This window comes from Triticum aestivum, chromosome 4A, assembly GCF_018294505.1.
Source record: "Triticum aestivum cultivar Chinese Spring chromosome 4A, IWGSC CS RefSeq v2.1, whole genome shotgun sequence".
Classification (NCBI taxonomy): domain Eukaryota; kingdom Viridiplantae; phylum Streptophyta; class Magnoliopsida; order Poales; family Poaceae; genus Triticum; species Triticum aestivum.
The window spans coordinates 196,436,003-196,460,242 of NC_057803.1; the positions used below are offsets into that span (position 1 = coordinate 196,436,003).

The 24,240-nt window shown below is 39.0% G+C and overlaps 1 long non-coding RNA gene and 1 pseudogene across 1 annotated transcript; both read left to right on the forward strand.

Annotated features, from left to right (window-relative positions):
- Positions 1–3,447: 3,447 nt before the first annotated feature.
- On the forward strand, positions 3,448–4,699 carry LOC123081932 (uncharacterized). The gene is made up of 2 exons (XR_006438851.1): positions 3,448–3,684; positions 4,001–4,699. It is a non-coding gene; the product is annotated as an uncharacterized lncRNA (long non-coding RNA).
- A 13,164-nt stretch (positions 4,700–17,863) lies between these two features.
- On the forward strand, positions 17,864–21,360 carry LOC123085821 (agamous-like MADS-box protein AGL8 homolog; annotated as a pseudogene).
- Positions 21,361–24,240: the final 2,880 nt, after the last annotated feature.

Consider the following 24,240-nt stretch of genomic DNA (forward strand, 5'->3'; position numbering starts at 1 on the left):
TCTAATTTCTCATCCGTTCATCAGTGTTACACAAATGATATTCCTTTTGGACAAACTTCTCTCACAATAATTTTTTTAACTTTCTCCGACCGAGGACTTGAACTTATGACAACAAAAAAATTGGACCTTGTCTTTTAATTCATTTTTCTCATATTAAACACACACCATGTAGTACATAAATTTTTTCCATTTTTACAATTTGAATTTTTTATATTCTTTTTGAAATCAAATTGCTCCCAAATAATAACTGAACTTCTTTGTGGATTGAGATAATTACTTTAAAACACAAAAAATAATTTATTTTTTGTGTTTTTGAACATGGAAATACAAGGTGAACCTCTCTCGCAAGAATTTTTGAACTTCCACGAACAGAGCACTTGAACTTTTGTCAACAAACCTTTTAAGCTTTTATTTTTCTATATTTTTATTCTCACCTGAAATGCATTCCTTGCAATACTTGAACTTCTCGTTGTTTTCACTATGAACTTCTGTCGCATTTTTGTGTATACATCGAATTACACACAATTGAAGGTCAGACGTTATGTTTTGCCATTCTAAAACATGTAATTGGAGGTCGGATGTCCTGCAATATAAATTCTGAACCGTGCAGGGTGGAGCACATGAACTTCTTGCAACAAACCTTTTAGGATTTTAGTTTAGTATTTTTTATTATCATCTGAAACACATTCCGTTTAGTAGTCGAACTGCTCGTTGTTTTCATATTGAACTTGGGCCACATATTTTTTCTTTGTAATTCCTCACCCGTTCCTCGGAGTTCCATAAATGATAAATTATTAGAAAGTTTGTTGAAAAGACGCAACTTTTTTAATAGGGTTAAACTTTTCTTTTCCAACAACATATACCAATTTATTTTAACCATTTACTTTTCGAATAGAGCATACAATATACCCCTTGGAAAGTTGTTGAATAGAAAAGAACTTTTTTATGTAGAGTATTTTTGTTCCAAACTTGTAATGGATTGAGAGAATTATTTTAAAACATGAGACACAACATCTTTTTTGTGTTTTTGAACATGTAAACGCACGCCGAACCTCTCTAACAAGAATTTTTGAACTTTCGGGGGAAGAGCACTTGAACTTCTAGGAAAAAATTAGACTTCGCTTTTTTACTCTTTTTTCTCGTATGAAACACACACCATACAGTACATGAACTTCTGGCTGTTATCACTTTGAACTTCTCACTGTTTCAATTTAGTAACGGAAAAAATCTGAGTTTTTTTATAAACATCGAGCGGCTCTAACTTTTTTATTTGAACTTCTTTTTGTGTTGTTTTAGAAATGTGAAAATTGGAGTTTTGTTATAAACATCGAACTTCTTTGTTATTTCCAATAGAACTTATTGGTCCTATTCTTTAGTAACCAGAAAAAACCGAGACCTCACATAAATTTCAAACTGCTCTGCTTTTTAAAATAGAATTCTTGGTTTTATTCTTCAGTAACGAGAAAAAAATTGAGTTTTTAATATGCATTGCACTGCTCCATTTTTTAAAATTGAACTCCTTGGTTCATCTTTAGTATGGGGAAAATCGAGGATTTTTTTATAAACATAAGAATGAGTTAATTTTTTTAATTAGGACTTCTTGGTGTTTTTCATTAGTAAAGGGAAAAGTCCTACTTATGTAATAAACATCAAACCGCTCACTTATTTTAATTTGAACTTCCAAACCTTAAAAAAACTGGGGCAAATCTATGTTTACAAAAAATTTAAACTGCTCGTTTTTTAATTTGACCTTCTTGGTTTTGGAATAAACATTTTGAAATTATATGCTATTTAAATTTTAACTTCTCCAATTTTTTATTAAAATGTAGAGACACCATTTTTTATAAACTTTTCGAAAATGCACAAAATGACATTGGTTTTTTTCACATGTAAATCCTAGGTTTTAATAAACTTCGAACTTATGTGCTATTTTAATTTTAACTTCATATTAAAAAAATTGAGTATAGAGTTCTTTTTGATTTTTAAATAAACATCAAATTTGACTGGTTTTGTAATTTGAACTTCATGATTGATTCTTTAATAACAAGGGATATCTGAGTTTTCTAATAACGGTCAAATCATTGTTTTTTAATAAAAATCAAACCACTTCATTATTTTAGTTTGAACTTCTAGCTTTTCTAAAAGCATGGAAAATCTATTTTAAACGTTTTTAGTTGCTTCTTTATAATTTGATCTTTTTGTTTTATTCTTTAGTAACAAGCAAAAAATGTAAGTTTTTATATATTTCGAACACTCGTGAATATATTTTAGCGTCAATATATTTTGAATAGAACCACACACACACACACTGGAGCATGCATGCAGCACACACGCGCACGCGCACACACACATACACACACACCAGAGTGCACACGAATGAAAAAATGCACACATGAGCTCGCAACACACACGACAACACACGAACAACCACACTATGAGCATGCACAAACATGAGACATCACAATCATCACGCACGCACCAAACACACTAATCTTTTTAGGAATATAAAATACTATGTTGTAACGCTCTTTCTTGAATTTGAATTTCATAGAGCTCTTCTTTTTGAACTTCTCAATATCTTCATATAACCTTCAGTTATCCACACTCTGAAGCCTGATGCCAGCAAGCACTTCATGTAGCAGTAGCAGGGAGGCAAAGCTTCATGGCCTGTTACAGGATTTGGCACACGATCGACATGGGGCTAAGTTGGAACAAAAACGGAGCGGGTACACAAATTAGACGGGGAGGGGGGGACAGTACAGCTGAACTTCACACATCCAAATCAGTTATAGAACACAAAATATTAAATCAATTAGTAGAACTTCCAGGTACTGCACACACTCGCACTAAGATTTTTTGACTGAACACAAAATATAAACTTGACGTAGACCCATGGTAGAACTTCTTGGTACTACACACACTTGCACTAAGACATTTTCCATTTAGGCTCAGGAGGTGGTAGGTTTAGGATGAATGTTTGAAGGTCCACGCAAGTTAATTGAGAAACAAACTCCATAAGATTTCCTGTGGGACAAGAAAAGATCTTAGCATCATCTGATTATAGTTACTCAAGAAGTTCTGTTTGAGAGTTTAAATAAGAAAAAATGCAGATGCTAGAGAAAGGTTGAAATGTATACTCCTTAATGATGATAGAATTCTGTTAGTGATAGTTCAGGATATTCTTGCTTCAATCTTGCTTGTTTGAATAATAACATTATTCCTGAATGCAGGTTTAGCCGGGGCTCTGGCTATACAATTCACAAGAGGGTTACTTGGTTGCTTTATGTAAGTCATTCTCATTGAAGCTCTATTTTATTCACTAGGAAGTGGTGAATCATCATTGCTGGACATTGTGGCATATGCTGGGTATGATTTTGCTGGTACCTCACTTGCGATGTTTGTGTGCATCTTTTGGAGCTACTCATATAGTACTATTTTTAAGTACATACATAGCCATGATCATGTGGTAAATTATTTGTCAGGATATGGCTGTACTTGATTAAGCCTATATTGTAGACAGAGTGTCCGAATTTACCAAGGTGTTAACTTTCTTATTCAAGAAGAGGTTGTCTAGAAGACAAAATCAGTTGGGAAACTCAAACAAGAAAGCTGAGATTTGCCTACAATAGAGTGAAAGATTTAACAACGAGAAGGCTGAGTTTGAGCAAGCTTCCTTCACAAAAGGTACAGTTCCTTGTCTCGACCTCTTTCTTTTGTGCCTGTCGCTAGCTAGCGATGTATTTGGTTATGCAATTTTGTGTGAAGTTCACCCTTGCCATGGACAACATGTCATGGACCCTCTGTTCCTGGCCTCCACTACATCGAGGAACGGATCGCCGTCACTTGCTGCTTATAGTTCAATTAATTTGTTGTTCCGTTGTAGTTTGTTGGTCTGTTGTGTATGCGGTTGCATTCCGTAGCTCGTTGTGGATGCCTTCTCATTGCTTTTTCTTCGATTCAATTTAAGTTGTTTGTTATTTAGTTTATTTGTTGTTTATAGGTTCTACAAGTTGTTTGCAGTTTAGTTCAGCCAAGACAGAGCTCCGCGTCATGCAGTCCACGTCACACTACTGGCGCAATCTCCTTTTCCTTCTCTCCGTGATCTGCTATGCAGTCTGCATGGCCACGCTCCCTTGCGTTTCACTAGTGTGGCTGTGGTGGAATGAGAGAAATAAAGCTAGTAAAGGTGACAAAATTAGATCCATATGGGAAGTTTCATCTTTAGCTGATTATCATCTTTTTAACTGTATGAAGGCCAAGACTCAAGGGAAAGAGAAGAGCACCAGGAAAAATGCAGAAATGGAAACCACCTCCAGTGGGGAACCTGAAGATTAATATTGATGGCGCTTTCATCGAGGCATCAAATATAGGCGGCTGGGGTTTCACGCTTAGAAATGATCAAGGAGTTTTGTGGGCTGCTGGTGCGGGTAAGCTGAAGCATGTGTCTGATCCAGTACACGCTGAAATGCTTGCCCTGCAACAGGCTACGAATATTTGCAATTGAAATGGGCTGCCAGAAGGTAATTTTTGAAATGGATTCCATGATGTTGAAACAAGCAATCACTAGTCCTGAGTATGATTTATCAAAGTTGGGATCCTTATTCCAAGATGTAAAATTTCAGATGCGCATAGGCCTGATCGTTGTAAGCTTTCAACATTGTAATAGAGAGTGTAATAAAGTAGCACATGTTTTAGCTGCGCATGGTCTCTGTATGGAAAATGCTTGCTTTGAGACTTGGCTTGGAAACTTCCCAGATTTCGTACTAGATGTTGTTTTTGGCGATATGCCAAATGCTCTAATGTAATGGAATACAATGTGTTCCTTTCAAAAAAAGAGGTTTCATTTTTTTATTAGGGGCTGGTTGTATTTATACACGGGGCTGGTTGTACTTTTATGAGGGGGGTCAATTGCAAGGACATGACCATAAAATCATAGGGGGCTGATTGTATTTTTACGAGAGGATATTATTAATTTTAGTAGTTCATCACGCCATCGTGTTACTATTGTTGAACTGATAAATTCGAGTGGTTGTACTAATGCTATCATTTTGTTGAGCTGATTGTTTTTATTAAAAGAGTAAATATGAGCTCCCTCCCGCCTTCTCCCCGTTCTGCCAGCCACTCTCCGTCGACCGAGCTGCTTGCGGTAGATCCCTCCACCCGCCCGCCTCCCTCCCAACAACCTAGGCCCCACCCTAGGCACAACGTTAGGCGCCGGGGCACAGGCGATGACGGCGGCGCTCGCAGTGGCACTCGTACTGATCTCTATGTGTTTTTGTACATAGGAGGTATTTTTCATAAGAGTAATTTTGAATGGTTCCGAAAAAAGTACTTGAACCGATGTCCATATGGCTTTTGTACTGAGCGTGTTTTCGCAGACCAGATTTTACTCCCTTTTTTGGTACGGCTTTTCCTCGTAACTTTTCAATGGTTTACGGTTTTCATAGTCCTCAAACTTGCATGGTTTATATCATTGAATTAAATGATATTTTTTTGAAAAGAAAATGTTTTGTGTGTTTCTTTTTTTAAACCCAATTTTTTTTGCAACGATGTTTTGGACTTCTCGCGTTTTACGACTTGAACTTTTACCATTTGAATTTTCGTGGTTTTTCTTTTGTATGAGCTTTTTCCCAAACTTATCTGAGACGTCATGTTTGAACATACAACTTTTGTAGTTGTGAACTTGTGATTTTTTTTCATTTATTAAATTGCTTTTCCTTCGAACTTTTACTGCTACAATTCTTTTTTGCAAATTTATTGTCCCTTGAGTTAGAATTGAAGCAATTTTTAATTTTTAATTTATGGTATTTAAGGTACTAGAGAGTTTGTACTTCTCAAAAAATAATCACTCGATGTTCTTTTGGTTTTAGTTTTTAATCTTCTTTCCCATCCTTATCCGTACTGACGGTGTCATCACCATCGTACCTTTATGGTTTATATAGTTGAATGGACTTACATTTTTACCATTTTCTTCTTTTAAAAACTTTTATTTTTTTCTCCAAACTTCCTACCTGACAAGAATCAGAACTTATTTATTTTCTACATTTGTACTTCCAAGTGTCTTTAATGACATTTTCACTATTTTACTTTGTTTTACCTCATCAAACAGGCGCACACCACATTTGAAGAAACAAAATATGAATCTTTGAAGTACTAGGGGGATAACCATTGCGCACGACTTTCATGTGTGCCTTGATCATAGAAAAATAGACCGAATATCACCAAGTTCAAAGACTGAATAAATGAATCATACAGAATATTGTCAAAACCCCGTATTTTTCTCACTAAAACAAAGTTATGTACTTGCATACAACCCTCTTTGAACTTGGACGGCACCTAGTGCTCAACTTGGACGATGACCAATGCTCAACTCGAACGGAGGAGCTTCCATTGCAGTGGAGAAGACATTGACATGCACTGGAGCTTGGCGTGCTGGAGTGATACACTTCACGCCTACCTAATGTCACGGTACCCTGCACACACACCAGCCAACAATTAACCATGTGGACTAAATTGGAGCTACAATATGAATTGAACTGGATGAAATTTAGAAATTGAACTAACAAAAGAAACTAGACACCACATGTACATCAAATAAAAAAGTGGAGTAGTTAGTACCAACTACTAAACTAATGTACTGGATATTGAACTTATAGATTGTATGTTGGCGAACTTTTACACTTGCCGGGAGTAATCAACATGAACTTTTACACTTGACGGAAAGTTGTAAAATATCTGCAGAACTGAAGGATATGCTTTTTGTATTATCTCTGATCACAATGAACAAAGTATTTAGAACTGACGCATATATGATACTAGATCAATACTAAAATGGATAATATTTGTTTAAGTTTCTATGTATGAACCTACCAAATTTCTAAACATGAACTTCTCGCTAGGGTTATTCTTCGGTATTGAAAACTGTTTTCTGCATTAACAACAAGCACCTAAAGAGCATCATGTTTTCTACAAGTATATATGAACTTTTGAGAGGACACTTTATTTATTTCACTGCATTTTCTCCACAATTGGAGCGACAAATGCCATCTGTTTTTTTTGTAAAATGGAAGTACAAAAACATTTGTAACATGAATTTTTGCTAATGGACATGTACTGATAAAATACCACAGTTATTTGTTGTCAAACTGTACTTAGTTTGGACAAGCAGCTCAGCCACTTTTGGCACATGTATTAACATATCTAGTTGACAAGTGGTACCAAATGTCTGAAACTAGAAAAAGTACAGAAGCTGAATCAACACAGTACAACTCTTTGCCCCATGCAGCAAAGTGTGAGAAGAGATGTAAACTAATGAATTCTCACCCAGTTGCGGTTGTTTCTTTTTGGAATCCATTGAACTGAAAAAACCCGACAATGTGTACTGAAAAACTAACTACAACGTGAAATGAAAACAACATACAAGTGTAGATGGGGGCATTGATCTGGAGCTCGATCCGGCACGGGGAGACGGCAGAGTTGCCGGCTGGGTTGCGGGGTGACTGAAACTAATGAAGATCCAAACTAGTATATTTATCTATCGTAAGAAGATAGAATTATGAACTGATGAAAACTTATATCATGAACTGATACACATAGTATAGATATATCTTTCTCTGGACAAGAAAAAAGAATTCTCCAGACAACCATCATATTGCAGAGACTAATTAAGCTCTATTTTTTGTGGCCATCCAGCAACAACATTCTTACAAACATGGTGCACACAAACTGTCATTGCGCAATAAGAAACTACAATTAATTAGCCTACGATGCTCTAGTTCAGCTACACTGCAACAATTCATTATTTTTTTGTATACCACCATCAACCATGGCAGTGGCACTTATCATCTAAAAACACATAGTGGAATGTTCAACAAACAACTAGTAAAACTGCGGGTAGAAGCAGGCATGTATGCATCAACACTGCAGCATGGGCCTACGGATTACCGCTTTCCTAGATTTTTGAACGTATGCTTTTTATCTTCATGAAGTTACCCATGTTTTCTAAGCAAGATGTGCACTCCCCAAAACAGAGTGTACTTACTAGCCATCAGTAATCGAACTTCAAGCATTGTGTGTGTGTAAAATATACTTTTTTAACCAAAGTGAACCCTAGTTTGTAGGCGAACCTTTTCATGTAGATGTACAGACATGAAAAGGCTATGATGATAGAAGTGTTGTATAAAGCTCCACAAAGAAGAAGAATCTTCTTTGCCAAATGAATCATACAAAATATTAACCAAAAATCATTAGTATACACATTATCCAGATATCTCATAAGCCATTTTGTGTACAACATCATTATCAAGCACAAGTGCTATAGGAAGAAGATTGAAACACTAAATAAATTGGACTTACCAATGGAAAGTCGATGAACCGAAAAGCATATAGAAGATGAATTTGTGAATCTGGCTTTGTTATGCATCCTGCAAGAAAATAAGAACTATAACAATAAAGCATTACCACACTGATTTACTTGTTTCACTATTAAAAATGGGTTTCAAACACAACTTCTAAGCAGACAGTGCTTACTTTTGCTCTCCCACTTGGACTGAACAGGCAAAAACAGAACGCATCACTTGCGCTAACAATGTAGAAATCCAATGAACACAAAAAATATAGAATTATTCCGATACCTCGGGCGAATGGCTCTGCATATGTCGCTTCAGATGAGTCGGTTGGACTGATTTCCTTCTCCCATCTGGACAAATAAATTGTAGAACTTGCACGTCGACGTCGCAAAACTCACACTTTGGACGGATCTCCTTCTTCCATCTGGACTGACAGTTGCAGAACTTCCATCAGGCAACAAACGTAACAAGCACGAATACAGCGATATCAATGAGAAATCGTGAGGGGGAGGGGCGGTTGCAGCGGTGGCGGGCATGGGGAGGGTGGAGACGTGGTCGTGGCGGTAGTGGGTGCATGCGGAAGCGGGAGGGAAGGACAGGAGGCTGGCGGCGCTGGGGACGGGCTCATCGCATGAAATTGTATTTTTCTATAACACACATGAAACTGTATTTGTGCTTACTTCATGAACTGATGATAAATTACATCATGAACTCCTATGCATAGTGTTTGTTTCTTTTTTTGTACAGAGCATATGATTTGTGAGCTGCATAGGCGAGATAAATCATCCATTCTACACTTTGTGAACACTCAGATAGCAATACACGAACTTACCAGGAGAGATCACACTGAATTGATGGGGCTCTGAAATGTAGATGGCAAGTATGCACTCCGCCGCTCTACTGTGAGGGAGGTTTTCATTATCACTGACATCCTTGTCATACTGAGCAGGAGAGGTGTTGGTCATCTGGTCTGACCCTGCGTTGGGTGGTGAGCCTTGGACTCTTTTTGGCATGTCAATTGATGTGAAAACTGCAATTGGAAAGGCTGAGCATCAAGTGATAATTAAGGAAGGCTAATAGGCTACCAAACAAACGAAAGTAGCATTTTTTACATGACGGGTAGTGGTGGGTATTGGTTCATTGCTTTTGCCACCCAGTATGGTGTCAACAAGGATGCGGTAGCTCTCGTCCTCGATGGGCGCCCAGTTATCATCGAAGAGCTTGAGGAGGCGCTTCAGGACTGGCCAAACATGCTAATTGGAGAAGCCACGAGGCTTCATGGCCTCTAGCTCCTTTCTAGTAGCATTAGCATTGTTGGAAACCATGGCCTTTAATGAAATGGTTCAGGGATCACTCCCATTCAATCCCATTGCTACTTGTGCTGCAGAGAACATGAATATAAAGCAGATGGTGACTCATCGATTTTCCTTTACGGCATATCTAAACTTACAGAATTTTGAAACTTGCACTGACGATATTTAGGTGATATATCTAAACTTTACAGAATTTTGAAGAAACTCGTTGCAAATCATTGCACATTTAGGTGATATATCTAAAGTTACAGAATTTTGAAACTTGTACCGACGATATTTCTGCACACGCACCAACTATTCTGTGATTTTAGCAATGCCACTAAATTTACTTGTCCTTGACCTGTAAAATGAACTGAAAATGCATACGAAGGTGCACTGAAAAGGATGCTTTTTTTCATTTTTGTCCTAGAGACATATCAACTAACTTAAAAGCATATTCACGGCCCTATATAGGGATGTTACTAGTTTTGTTTGGTTCTTAAGAGACATAAACAAACACCTAGCAAGCACAAAGGTACTAATTTTTGTTTTCTGTTTGTCCTTGTTTTTTCTCATAGCAAATTCGTGTCATACAAATGCAAAATCAAGACAAAAATGGTTCTGTCAAGTAGCAATCAGCAAGTAGCATCTACACATGCACGTAATTTTGAGAGTGAAAGAATAGAGAACAAGAGTCAAAGCTGAAACAAAAACATTTTTACTAGTTCATAAGATCATTAGCTATCAGTTCAAGAGTCGAAATGGACAGAGTTCATCGAGTCTCAGCTATAAGTTCACACAAGCTACAAAGATGGAGATAACTTTTTTTATAATTGAACTAAATTGAAAAAACAAATTAGAACTGAGTGTGTCGATTTACCGGAGGTGGGGGCGGCCGGGTGCGTGCTCGGTGCAGCGTGCCTCGTGCAGGAGTAAGCAAGAGGAAGAGGCAGCCCGGGGTGTGCTCGGCACGACGCTAGGAGGTGGCAGGAGGAGAGAGGAGGCCGGGCACACCGCCCCGAAGGTGGCTGTAGGAGCACGGCGACGGGGTCGCGTGTCCGGAAGGTGGAGCGCGGGGTGACCTTCACGCAGCTCCTTGAGCGACCGAGCATGGAGCAAGCAGTTGGACTGCCAAGTTGGATGGCGCACAGTGGCCGCGGGATGCAGCGATGCGGATGTAGGGTGGTCGCGGCGATTGGTGGCACTAGGGTGGCTCCCGACTGCGGCGGCTAGATGCAGGGTGGCAACGGTGGCGCTTGGAAGCAGGGAGGCACGCCGATGGCGGGGGAAAGCGGGGAGTGAGGGCGGCGCCGGTGGCGGGTGGAAGAAGGGGCGATGCCGGGAGCGAGGAAGGAAGTGGGGCGGGGTGGCGCCAGGATGCGGGGAGGAGGTGGGGGCAGGCGGAGCCGGGAGCTGTGGGGAGGTGGGGGCGGGCGGCGCCGAAAGCCGGGGGCAGGTGGGTGGCAGACGGCGCCAAGAGCTAGGGAGGAGGTGGTGGGCGGGCTGGTCGGCAGGGTGGGTGGGATTTTTTTAGTTCAGTATCAGTTCGGGTTGATCAGCTGATGTAAAAAATCAGATGCGGTCTACTCCCTCCGTCCGGAATTACTTGTCTCGGAAATGGATGTATCTAGAACTAAAATACGTCTAGATACATCCATTTCTGCGACAAATAATTTCGACCGGAGGGAGTACATAGGACGAGATGGAACTTATTTCGGTCTATATATATATATATATATAGACTGGAATAAGTTATTTTTCACCCGAGGTAAAAAATTAGTTGATGTAAAAAATCAGATGCGGTCTATATATATAGTGTTACTATTCATCATCCAGGGTGCAGAATAAGTTATTTTTCACCCGAGGTAATCTTACAATCATTTTATAAATAAATTACATTTAAAATACAATAGTTACATTCATATTGATTTACTGCATAAAATTTGGCATAACAAAAATAATATAGGTCAAAAATTGTATTTTATGTATATTTTACACTATGTTTTTACATTTATAATTTTATGTAACATAAAAAAAATATTACGATGATTATAGGTTTTCTTACGTTCTCTTTTTATGTCTAAAATAAGACAAAATTTACGAAACGTAAAATTACGATGCATAGATGTTAATATACAGGTGGGTGAAGAATAACTATTTCTCAGCCAGGGTGACGAATAGTCAATCCCTATATATATATATATATATATATATATATATATATATATATATATATATATATATATATATATATATATATATATATATATATATGCTATTGTTCATCATCTAGGGTGCAGAATAAATTATTCTTCACCCGAGGTAATCTTACGATCTGTTCCTAAATAAATTACGTTTATAATATAAATAGTTACATGCATATTGGTTCAATATTTAAAATTTGGTATACAAAAATAGGTTATAAGACCAGAAAATATATATATATATATATATATATATATATATATATATATATATATATATATATATATATATAACCCTAAACTAAGCGTGAGTGTAGAATAGCTTATTCTACACCCCAGCAAACGGTACATACAAAATATAGTAACATACTATGTTAAATATAGTAATTTTCGTAAAAATGTAGTAATTACAAACTTGGGTGATAAAAAAATATTTTTTGAATTACTACATTGTGTACATCGTTTTACTAGATTTTGTATATATCATTACTAGAGGGTGTAGGATAAGCTATTCTACACTCACGCTTAGAATAGCGTTACCCTATATATGTATGTATGTATGTATGTCTACTCTTGTCGTGCAGATTGTGTATTTTCACATACATAAGAAACATTTTTCTTATATGCGTCAACATTTTTCAAATACAGTACATGAACATTCTTTCAGATATGTCTTTTGATGTCTATTTTCTTTCATATAGATTTTATATCTTCGTATACATAAGAAACATGCATGTTTAACATTTTTTCATATATGTTTTGATGTCTATATTTTTTATACATATCGTACATTTTATATACATATGAATATTTTTTATACACGTTTAACATTTCAAATACACGATGCATTTTTTCCTATACATTTGTCATACAAACCTAAACAGTTTTTAATACACATGAAACACTTTTAAATACATGATCAACACTTTTGAATGGTAGGAATATTTTTCAAATACATGGTGTATATACATCGAGTTTCCAAATAAAATTTACCGTCTAATACATGATGAAAAATTATATACTTTTTTAGTTTAAGCTGAACAATTTCTAAAACACGGTGACCTTTTGTTTGCAACTGATAATGTGCAATTATGTGATGAACATTTCTTAATACTGGATGAACAGTCTTGTGTATTTGTGAACACTCTTTTGAATTACATCAACAATTTTGACATATACGGTGAACAGTTGTCTAACAAACAATTTTTTTTGTAAAATACCAGTTGAACATTTGTAGGGTATAAAATACGGAGCACTTTTTTTAAATGTGTTTTCTATATATATATTTTAATGTGTGGGCAGTTTTTAAATAAATACATGAACCTTAAAGATAAATTAGGTTTTGATTTATTCTTGCTAGAAGTAAAAGACCAAAACCTAATTGAATGAAGCGAATGGAATGAAGGAAAGAAGAAAAGGCAAACGGAGGCTAAGCCTACCCAAACAAAACGACGCCATCGTACACGAATGGAAAGAAGCTAGGCTACACGAAGGGAAAGACAGTGGAAAGAAGCGAACGGGAAAAAGGGAGATGCACTGGGTTGCTTCATTGGCGCTGATGGTAATTATACATGTAACCATGAAAAAAATGATGGCTTCTTTGGTCATCTGAATAATTAGGGTCACAAGTTGCATAAGGGGTAAAATCACCATTTCATGTGTCATTTAACACCATTACTAGTTAGAATGGATGAAAGTGTTACGAAGGGAATAAAATTTAGAGTTGGTGTTATATCACTATAAGAAATATGTCAACTAGTGACCTTCTGTCAGTGACCCTGGAAGAATTGGTCATAGATCTATGACCATTTGAGACCAATTGGTCAAAAGCTGCTCGGGAGGCTCCAAACCCTAAACCATTGAGACCATTTTGGTCAGAAAGGTCGTAATTTCCTTACACGAAATGGTCATAAAGTAGACAACACTAGTCCGCTGCCTTATTTCTAGCTAATCATGACCAATATAGATGGTCATAACCTTGTAAATTATGGTGGACTGGTATGACTCGGCGCCACCTCATCAGCTTTGCCTATGTATCTTGTCCATGTGTCAATTTTTGCCCTAGGTTGTGAAGCAACCTATATTTCTGTCATTCCCAAAATTCCCAAAAAAATCTCATAAATTCTATGGGTCATATATTCATCAAATATGTAAAAAACCTTCCTTGCCTAGTTCAAAACTAATTCAACAATATTCATTTTCCTATTCTGTTCACAACAGCACTTTATGAAGGAAGTGCTATTTATATATTCTTGATTGCCCTCGGAATTTTTGGGCACTCTTTCCTATCCAAATCTTTACCGCATGACAAAATTCAGCTCCATTTTCCTAGCAAATCTTCCTCGCAAATTTCCAAAGTTTTTGTCCACCTAGAAGCATTGTGAAGGAAGTACCTTTTTTATATATCGAAATGACATGAAATTTATACAGTTCCTTCATATGCCTAAATTATCGCCCTCCTCCAAATTGCAGCTCAGTCAAATCATCTATGTGAGCCCAGGTTTAATTTATATTTTATGGCCAAATTGGCACGTTGCAAAGCAAGTGTTATCTAGAACCCTCCTATTACCCTCAAACTTTTTGGGCACTCTTCCATACCCAAATCATTGCCACATGATAATATTCAGCTCATTTTCCTAGTAAATATTTCTCAGGAAATTTCCAAAGTTTCTACCTCGAGAGAAGCTTTGTGAAGTAAGTACTAGCTAGGCTTACCCAACTGATCTGAAAATTTACCAGCGCATGACCATACCTATGTAACTTACCTACACCAATTTTGAGCTCATTTCATTCCTACAATCTCTCTCACTAGTTTTCCCAAGTTTCTGTCCATAGAAGAGCATTGTGAAGGAAGTACTACTTTGGCATGTCCAAATGGTATCAATTTTCTACAATGCTTTCCTATGCCCAAATAACCATCCTCCACCAAATTTCAGCTCAATCCATTCATAATTTTGAGCCCAGCTTCAACATTCATATTTTTGTCCAGCGTGGTACTTTGCAAAGCAAGTACCACCTAGGATCCTCCTTTTGAGCTAAATATTTTTGAAGACATTCTCCTTAGTATATGATCATCCTCAGCCAAAACTCACTCCCATTGGCCATGTGCATTTCCCGTACCGCTAATCAAACACTTGGCTGCTAATTCATCTTTGAGCATAGGTCAGTCTCCTCGTGAGATTCTTCTGTTGTAATTTTCTTCCTAGCACCTACCTGGGGAGTGCCCAACCCACTAGACATGCCTAGGCCTCCCAGAACGCATGTCAACGCCAAGGTCACGCGGTGACCACGCGGCGGGCATGCGAGTTTACGCGCTTTGGAGTTGGGGCCCTGGGCCACATCCAAACCTCGACGTATCGCCACCAAACCATGTATTTATGATTAAATAGATACTTATGTAACTAGAAATGATTTTTGGAAAAAATAAAGAGCAAACAATAAGGTAGATGCAGTTCAAAATTGACCCGCTTCCTACTGAATCGGCAGAAATTTGTCTTTTTCACAAGTGGTGGATCAAAACTTTTGACACCAAACCATTTTGTCAATTATGCATTAAATATGGCCTAATATTTTATAAAAATGATTTGGTCCAATTTTGCAACAAATATATGGTAGCTCCTTCACAAAAAAACTCATTTTGGGCATTCAAAAAATGGAAAATGAATTTTCCGTGCAAAGAAAATGAAAACTTCCTTAGGCAACATTGTTTGGAATTCCAAGATGCACCCTTGTGCACAATATGAGATCATTTGAACAAACTATGCCATGAATGTGGCCATAAGTTTGATCATTTGGCTTGAAAGCCCCGAATCTTCACGCATGATAGCTCATTTCTGAGAACACTTTTTTAAAATAATTGTTGTATTACAAGTTTGTTAATTTTCCTTGAAACTTGGTCACATATAATGACACAATGCGAAGGTTTTCCAATTTTTTGATTTTTTTGAATTTTTTATGCCCGTTTCGAAATTCGATCAAAACGGCGGGTTTGACTGTTCCTAGCTAGTGGTTGAATCTTGGAAAACTTTTGATGTTTCTCTGATTAAATAGATACTTATGTATCTAGAAATGATTTTTTGAAAAAATAAAGAGCAAACTATGAGGCAGCTGCAGTTCAAATTTGACCCGCTTCCTACTGAATCGGCGGGAATTTGTCTTTTTCACCAGAGGTGGATCAAGGCTTTTGACACCCAACCATTTGGTCAATTGTGAATCAAATATGGCCTAGTATTTTAGAAAAATGATTTGGTCCAATTTTGCAACAAATATATGGTAGGTCCTTCACAAAAAGAACTCAATTTGGGCACTCGGAAAATGGAAAATGAATTTTTCGTGCAAAGAAAATAAAAAGTCCCTTAGGCAACATTGTTTGGAATTCCAATATGCACCCTTGTGCACAATATGAGATCATTTGAACAAACTATGCCATGAATGTGGCCATAAGATTGATCATTTGGCTTGAAAGCCATGAATCTTCACGCATGATAGCTCATTTCTTAGAACACTTTTTAAAAATAATTGCCTGATTACAAGTTTGTTATTTTTCCTGGAAACTTGGTCACATATAATGACACAATGCGAAGGTTTTCCAATTTTTTTGATTTTTTTGAATTTTTTATGCCCGTTTCAAAATGCGGTCAAAACGGCGGGAATGACCGTTCCTAGCTAGTGGTTGAATCTTAAATTTTTTGATGTTTCTCTGATTAAATAGATACTTATGTACCTAGAAATGATTTTTGGAAAAAATAAATAACAAACAATGAGGTAGCTGCAGTTCAAATTTGACCTGCTTGCAGCTGAATCGGTAGAAAATTGTCTTTTTCACGAGAGGTGGATCAAGGCTTTTGACACCCAACCATTTGGTCAATTGTGAATCAAATATGGCCTAGTATTTTAGAAAAATGATTTGGTCCAATTTTGCAACAAATATATGGTAGCTCCTTCACAAAAAGAACTCAATTCGGGCACTCAGAAAATGGAAAATGAATTTTCCGTGCAAAGAAAATAAAAAGTCCCTTAGGCAACATTGTTTGGAATTCCAATATGCACCCTTGTGCACAATATGAGATCATTTGAACAAACTATGCCATGAATGTGGTCATAAGATTGATCATTTGGCTTGAAAGCCATGAATCTTCACGCATGATAGCTCATTTCTCAGAACACTTTTTTAAAATAATTGTCGTATTATAAGTTTGTTATTTTTCCTGGAAACTTGGTACATGTAATGACACAATGCGAAGGTTTTCCAATTTTTTGATTTTTTTTGAATTTTTTATGCCCATTTCAAAATGCGGTCAAAACGGCGGGAATGATCGTTCCTAGCTATTGGCTGAATCTTGAACTTTTTTGGTATTTTTCTGATTAAATAGATACTTATGTACCTAGAAATGATTTTTGGAAAAAATAAATAGCAAACTATGAGGCAGCTGCAGTTCAAATTTGACCTGCTTCCAGCTGAATCGGTAGAAATTTGTTTTTTTTACGAGAGGTGGATAAAAGCTTTTGACACCCAACCATTTGGTCAATTGTGCATTAAATATGACCTACTATTTTAGAAAATTGATTTGGTACAAATTTGCAACAAATATATGGTATGTCCTTCACAAAAGAAACTCATTTTAGGCACTCGGAAAATGGAAAATGATTTTTTCGTTCAAAGAAAATGAAAACTCCCTTTATAAATATTGTTTGCAAATCCAAGATGTAAACTTGTGCAAAATATAATACCATTTGAACAAGTATTTGATAGGACATTCACAAAAAACTCATTTTAAGCATTGAAAAATGAAATGAAATTTTAATCTTGAATCGATCACGACCAATTTATATGGTCATAAGGTTATCAAATGATTTGCTGCGTTTTGATTGGTCCATGGGCATATCACGTGGATCATGCATCAACAGCTATCAGATGTTTCCGGATCCAACGGCAGCCCTCACCCCCTCACCCAACCGCAGCCCAACTACCCAAACCCTAACTCAGACCCCCTCCTCTCTCCCCCGATCCACTCCCGCCGCCGCCTCTCCCCCGCCCCCAAATCCACCCTCACGCCGCCGCCGTCCCCCGCCCCTCCCCAGAGTTTCTCGATCCAGCCCCGCCCCCTTCACGCCCTCGCCGCCACCACTGACAGCGCCCGACCCTCCCCTCGATCTCAGATCGCATCGAGTTCCCCCCTCTCCCTCCCACTTCTTGAAGCTCCCACGTCCCACCGTCGAACTCGGGCAGCCGAGCGGCAGGGGCGTCCCCAGCGCCGTCGATCTCGGCCATGGCCTGCAGCCAGTAGGCGCAAGTCCAGTGGCCCGACCGCCCGCCCCCACGCGCGAGCCTCGCGGAATCGACCCCCTCTGTCCGTGACATGTTGCGGTGGAGAGTTCCCCTTCCCCGTGGTGGCAGGTGCTGGTGGCGGTTGCGCCGCGGCGCTCGTCTCCCGGCCTGCTCCGACGCGGCGCAGGCCGCCGCAGACCTTGCCGGAGCCGCCGCGGGACGAGACGCCGAGCTCGAGCTCGGAAGCGTCAGAGCCACCGATTCCTGAAGACCCGAGGCTGGAGGAGATCCGATCGGAGCTGTTTGATTCCCCGACGATGCTGGAGCAGTTGGTGTTGTCCAGCCCGGAGTCCTCCGCATTCGTGGTCCGCCTGCTCGTAGAGGGGGACGAGCACGACCACATACGCCAGAGCGTGCTCGGCGGGTTCGTGCACCCCGTGCGGGAGATCATGGGGAACAAGCAGGAGCATGCGGTGTTCCAAGCGCTGCTGCGCTTCTCCCAGTGGCGGCAGGAGGAGCTCAGCCGCATCGTGGACGCCGCCTGGAGCCCAACCTCGTCTTGAGGACCAATGACGGGTACGTTCACCGATCAATGAATCCCCTGCTATTTCAGTGCTCCCTCCTGGTTTGATCAGAAGTAATTTACCAATTACCATTGTGATTTGCATGTCCAAATTACTCTACAGTGTATTTGTAGAATTACTCTATGGTAGAATAAACTTTGGCATGCCATCAGACTTCAGACGTAGCTACAGTATTGGGGAGGGTGCTCTCCTTGTGTTCGGTGACCACTTAGTCAGACGATGTTTTTGATTTACCTCTGACTGTAATCCTGCTGTTAGATTCAGCTGCTCCTGTGCCCACCTGCGATTGGGTCTAATGCAAGCACACACAGCCTCAAATTAAACAAGTACCAGTCGCCGGCATTCAATATCTACACTACATGCATAGTCGTATAGTGCTGAAACTTGTACATGACGCATAAATTTGATTACTTGTCTCTGTATATCCACTCTACAATTAATAGTACTAGTGTATAGTGCTAACAAACTCCTTCACTTGTCATTTGTTCAGTTGGAGTGACTTAATCGAGCGCTACGAGGGCATAAATCATGGTGAATATCAGGTTAATACACAAACACATCTACTCATAGTACTAGTTATTTTACACTCAGAGTTAACTGCATTCTGATTCATCTGTATGATTCTTGCACACAGAAACTGTTGGCGGATATCGCAACGTTGAGGCATGAGCGTGACCACCTGGAGGCCAGCGTGAGGAGGCAGACAGGAGAAGACCTGCCGTCCGGTGCAACCGCGGCAGAGCTCCGCAGTCTGGAGCACAAGCTAGAGTGCGCGCTGGGTAAAGTCCGTGAAACGAAGGTATGGTGCTGTTACAACACCCTTCACTGCACAATATTCACCTCGGCTCACATGCCACTCTCAGTACAGGATAATCAATGGTTACTTGACTTTCTTATGTGCAGGATAAACTGATGGAGAAGCAGCTGGATGAATCACACCACAGGGTAAGTAGCTGTAATCGTAAGGGAAATAGAATGATTTAAGATGCAGACAAGCAGTTGTGAACTTGTGATTGATCGTGCATATGGCTCTATTGGCGTGTGATGCATGCAGGTGCACATCCTGGAGGAGCAGAACAGCTTCCTTGGCCACATGGTATGGTAGGAGTGATTTGCATCGCTGCGTCCCTGCGTGCCTTAGAGTAATTAATATCTCTCTATGTGTATTGTGATTCGCATGTCCAAATTAATTACCATTGTGGTCAAGACTTAAGACAGCTAGAGTACCATAGAGTAATTCTACAAATACACTGTATATAAGTGAATACATTTATGCTTGTAAGAGGGTGTTTGGTTAGACGGTAAACTTGTTGTGCAAATATTGGTATGAATCTGCGATGGTAAAACATGTTATCCTACTCCATGATGTTGTATCATTTGTATGATTTGCAAATACTCCTGGACATCAGCTCCCATGATGTTGCATTAGGTATAATCTGTAATGCTAAAAGAGGAGTATAAACTGGAGTAATTTTTTCAGCAATTATCTTTGTTTTCTTTTGGGCTCCCATCATGTTGCATTAGCTACAGCTGAGTACTTCTCTTATGATGCCTGTAGGAGTATTTAAAACAGAGGAATTGACATGTTACTAATTTCTTCTTCTTCCCAAACAGATTTTGAAGGTATTGAAGCACAACCTTTGTACCCAACCTGCAAAATGCTAGTATAAGATTCTTAGATAAGGAGGCGCTCAAACAATTTCAACTACAAGCAGGTTCGCGGATCCTCCTGTGTCCCCCTTTTCTCTGGTTTATGATTCCCAACATTTCCTACCTCCCATTGGCGATGCCCGGCTATGCTCGGGTTCCTGGGAAGTTGTGCCAATTTGATGTCATGTGATGCTGCTGATAAGTCTGAAATTTTGCGTGCCCAAAATCTAGGCGTCCCAGTTTCGTTGTAGCTACGCTTCTGGTTGTTGCGGGAAAATGCTTGCTTCTGGGTGTGAGACAATGGTCTTGCGGTCTTAATTTTTTGATCCAGTCGATTAGGGTCAGATGTCATGCCATGTTGTGATGTTTGCTTATTAGGTCTGTGTATTGATCTGTTCTTGCTAGATGTGCAACAACGAATTAAGAGATACGATATTGATTCCTTTCTTGTTCAATTTAAATTTATTACATAAACATGTAGGCATTGTAACTTTAGTAGAGTTGGTCATATGGTATTGATTCCTTTCTTGTTCAATGTAAATTTAGTATGAGGAGAGTTGGTGATAAACACTTACGAGTTCATGAATAACTAAGCAACTGTCATGCTGAAAAAACACTTCCTGCTGTAGATTATTAATCCATGAGTATATTACGACTCCATATACGGCAATCACATGCAGACTTGCTCTAGCTCTTCTTAATTTCCATGCATGTTTCTTTCCGGACTTAATCTTACTAAATAGCACCCCGTCACTTGCTGTTGTTGTTATTCACACTATATCCTCGTTGTTCTGTTTTTTTGTTGGCAGATATTTTGCCTAAATTCAAGACAAAAGAAGATGTTCAAAGAAGCGCCAAGACATTTTTGTATAGCAAGTTATGTAATAATAGTTGGGTTATCTGGGCATTGTGAACTCCAGAATTTCATATATCTTCTCTCTGTTTTGGAATGAAATGTTGTATGTTTTAGAATTATAATTTTTGTTTCATATGAAATAGTAATTATGTATGTGATTTGAAAATGTGTGCAATGGAAACATGACTCAGGTGACCCACTTATAAAAATAATTTGAGCGCATTTGAAATTTTGATTATGATATTCGGGACCAATCTGACTAGTGGGGCCAGCACCAAAATAAAATGGTGAAAAATAAAAGATCATACACTCTAAAAGGCTGCACCCAGAAAAAAAGGCCGAATTGTTGGGCTAGGCCCATGTAGCAAGCGAAAATTAACAGAAAAATATATTAAAAAGGCCGAATTAATGGGCTCGGCCCATGTAGAACGTCGAATTGGACCGGGCTGAATCTTATCCACGTCAGCTTGACACGCTGGATGCCTACGTGACCTGGGGAGGTTGCTAGTGACCAAAACAAAACAATAGGTATATTTTGATCATAAATGTCCACGACCTTCTCACTCGTTAATTTCAGTTTACGACCGCCAGCTTTTGACCTTCTGTTTTTGGTCACAAAAAGGTCGTAAATGAAAAACAATGACCTTTCAGTGACCAATAGTCAAGGTCACAAATTAACATATTTCCTGTAGTGTATAAGGAAGAAAAAAAATTTAGTGTCAAATAGGGAACACAATTTTAAGGTAATGTTAAACAAGGAATTCTTTCAAAAAGCAAACGAAACAGACTCGAAACTATCCTATCGGCCCAAAATACACGGTCGTTGTAGGCGCGGTGAGCTTCCCCTCGCTACAAGCGAGATATAGAAGTGCCTCCAAAAAAGCTAGTTCCTACAATCCAAATTATTTGCAGCTTTAGTACTTTATCCCATGAAATCTGAGAGCAACTAATCGAAGGTTATCCTTTGCGGGGGCCTTTGAAGGGTCATTTTTGGTGGGCTGAGAGCACGCCCTCACGTGTCGCGTGCTGAACGGTCCCTCATGATTTTGTTTTTTTAATTTTCTTTGTAGTCTGTACACATTTTTTGGGTTTAGATGTTTTAGTTTTTTCGGCTTTTTAATTTTTGACCGGTTTTACCTAGGATTTGGACACAATTTTTTGGTTTTTTGGGCATGAAAGAACATGTTTTTTTCTTTCGCGAGAGGCATAGATTTGATTCCTGTGGAGGCAATGGTTTGCTTCCGTGAGCTGTGTCTCTTGGAAAGAAAAAAAAGCACGTTTCTTTTTTTCTTTCTTTTGCGAGAGGCGGAAATTTGCTGCTCGTGAATGTACAGATTTTCTTCCCACAAGAGGCACAACCGTGCCTTTCAGAAAAAGAAAAAGACATGTTTTTCTTTCTTTCACGAGAGGCATGAATTTGCTTTTCGTGGAGGCACAATTTTGCTTCCGTAAGAGGCACAATTATGCCTCTCGAAAAGGAAACAACGTGTTCTTTTTATTTCATTAGAGGCACAGATTTACTTCCGCGAGAGGCACAACTGTGCCTCACGAAAATGATTTTTTTCGCGTGAGGCACAAATTTTCTTTGCGTGGAGATATGGATTTGCTTCCGCGAGAGGCACGATTATGCCTCTCGAAAATGGGAATAAGTGGATACAAAAATCATGCTTCCGGTCCGGTTTTCTTCTTCCGTTTTTGGTGAAAAAAGTTCGTTGAAACCTATTAACATAGGATATACTTTCGAAGATCTCGACGCGAGAAATCCTACAGTGAAAACAACTCATGATTTGAAGGCACGCTTTAAAAGATACAACATCTTAAATAAACAAATCAACAAAAAAGAGAAAACTCCCAGATTGCGACAATTAGTATAAATGTAGTGCGCCACTTGTTGCAACCTGCGATGCGATGATGCAAGCGACCTTTACAAGAGGTATCTATTAATTACTGATTTCGGTGGAATCCTGGAAGACATGTCTCATCTCGTGTATACCTAGACCTAACATCCATCTTCTGCACGCTGATAGATTGATCGGTTACATCACCTCAGCCGCCACATACAAGGATATTGCCGCCACGCTAATCCCGGGCCGCTATGTGCCTATGCCTCTGTGGATACTGCCGTGTGCTGCCAACTGTGGTGCCTCCGTGCTGGCAAATGCTATTGTCTTACTAATCTTGCCGATCCACCATGCATTTGAGTCCACCACGGTGCCTCCGTGCTGGTGCTATTGTCTTGGTAATCTTGCCGATCCACCGTGCATTTGAGTCCACCTGTCATCGCGTTTATTTATCAAACACTCTCATTAGCGTTTGGTTCTCAAGCACTCCAATCTAAAGGTAACTGATGTACATACAAGTCTAATTTCATCTAGATAAGAATCTACTAACAATCTTGATTAATTGGTTCATTACCACGAGGTCTAATTAATCAGTATACGGCAATGTATAATTTTCAAACTACTTATATTTTGTTCTTATAATTCTATTCGATCTGGTTGGTACCATTGAGCCAAAATTAGCTAGTGAAAATATGGATATGTTTTCATTTGATGTCCCTGAATGCTTAGATACGGGTGCTAAATTGAGTTATTTTACCATTCTATGGTGCGATGGGACAAATGCCCGAGGTACATTTTTGCGATTATTGTATTCTTCGCCCCCTCATGCTCAAATCGAGCCTTCGCCCCTGCCAACACCTCCAACATCAAAATCATGCTCATCATCCCATACACCTTCAAGAGAAGGCATGTGTTGACGGGCGATGATCATCAATATCGGAACTATGATGTAACTCCTATATTGTTCACATATGGTTTAAAACACTCTACTCCTGCAACATGACACGACAATTTATCCCGGATCGGGCCAACGTCGAGGTATAACACCCTACTCCTACTCTTGTGTTCTCTTGGTGCCTATTTATCTAGTTCAGTTTCAGCTAGTCTATTATAGCCTCCCCTCTTACAAGTGACCTCAGCCTCCTTTTATACCCGGATGACCCCAGCGACCCGAAGTAGGGATAGCCAGAAAAGAGG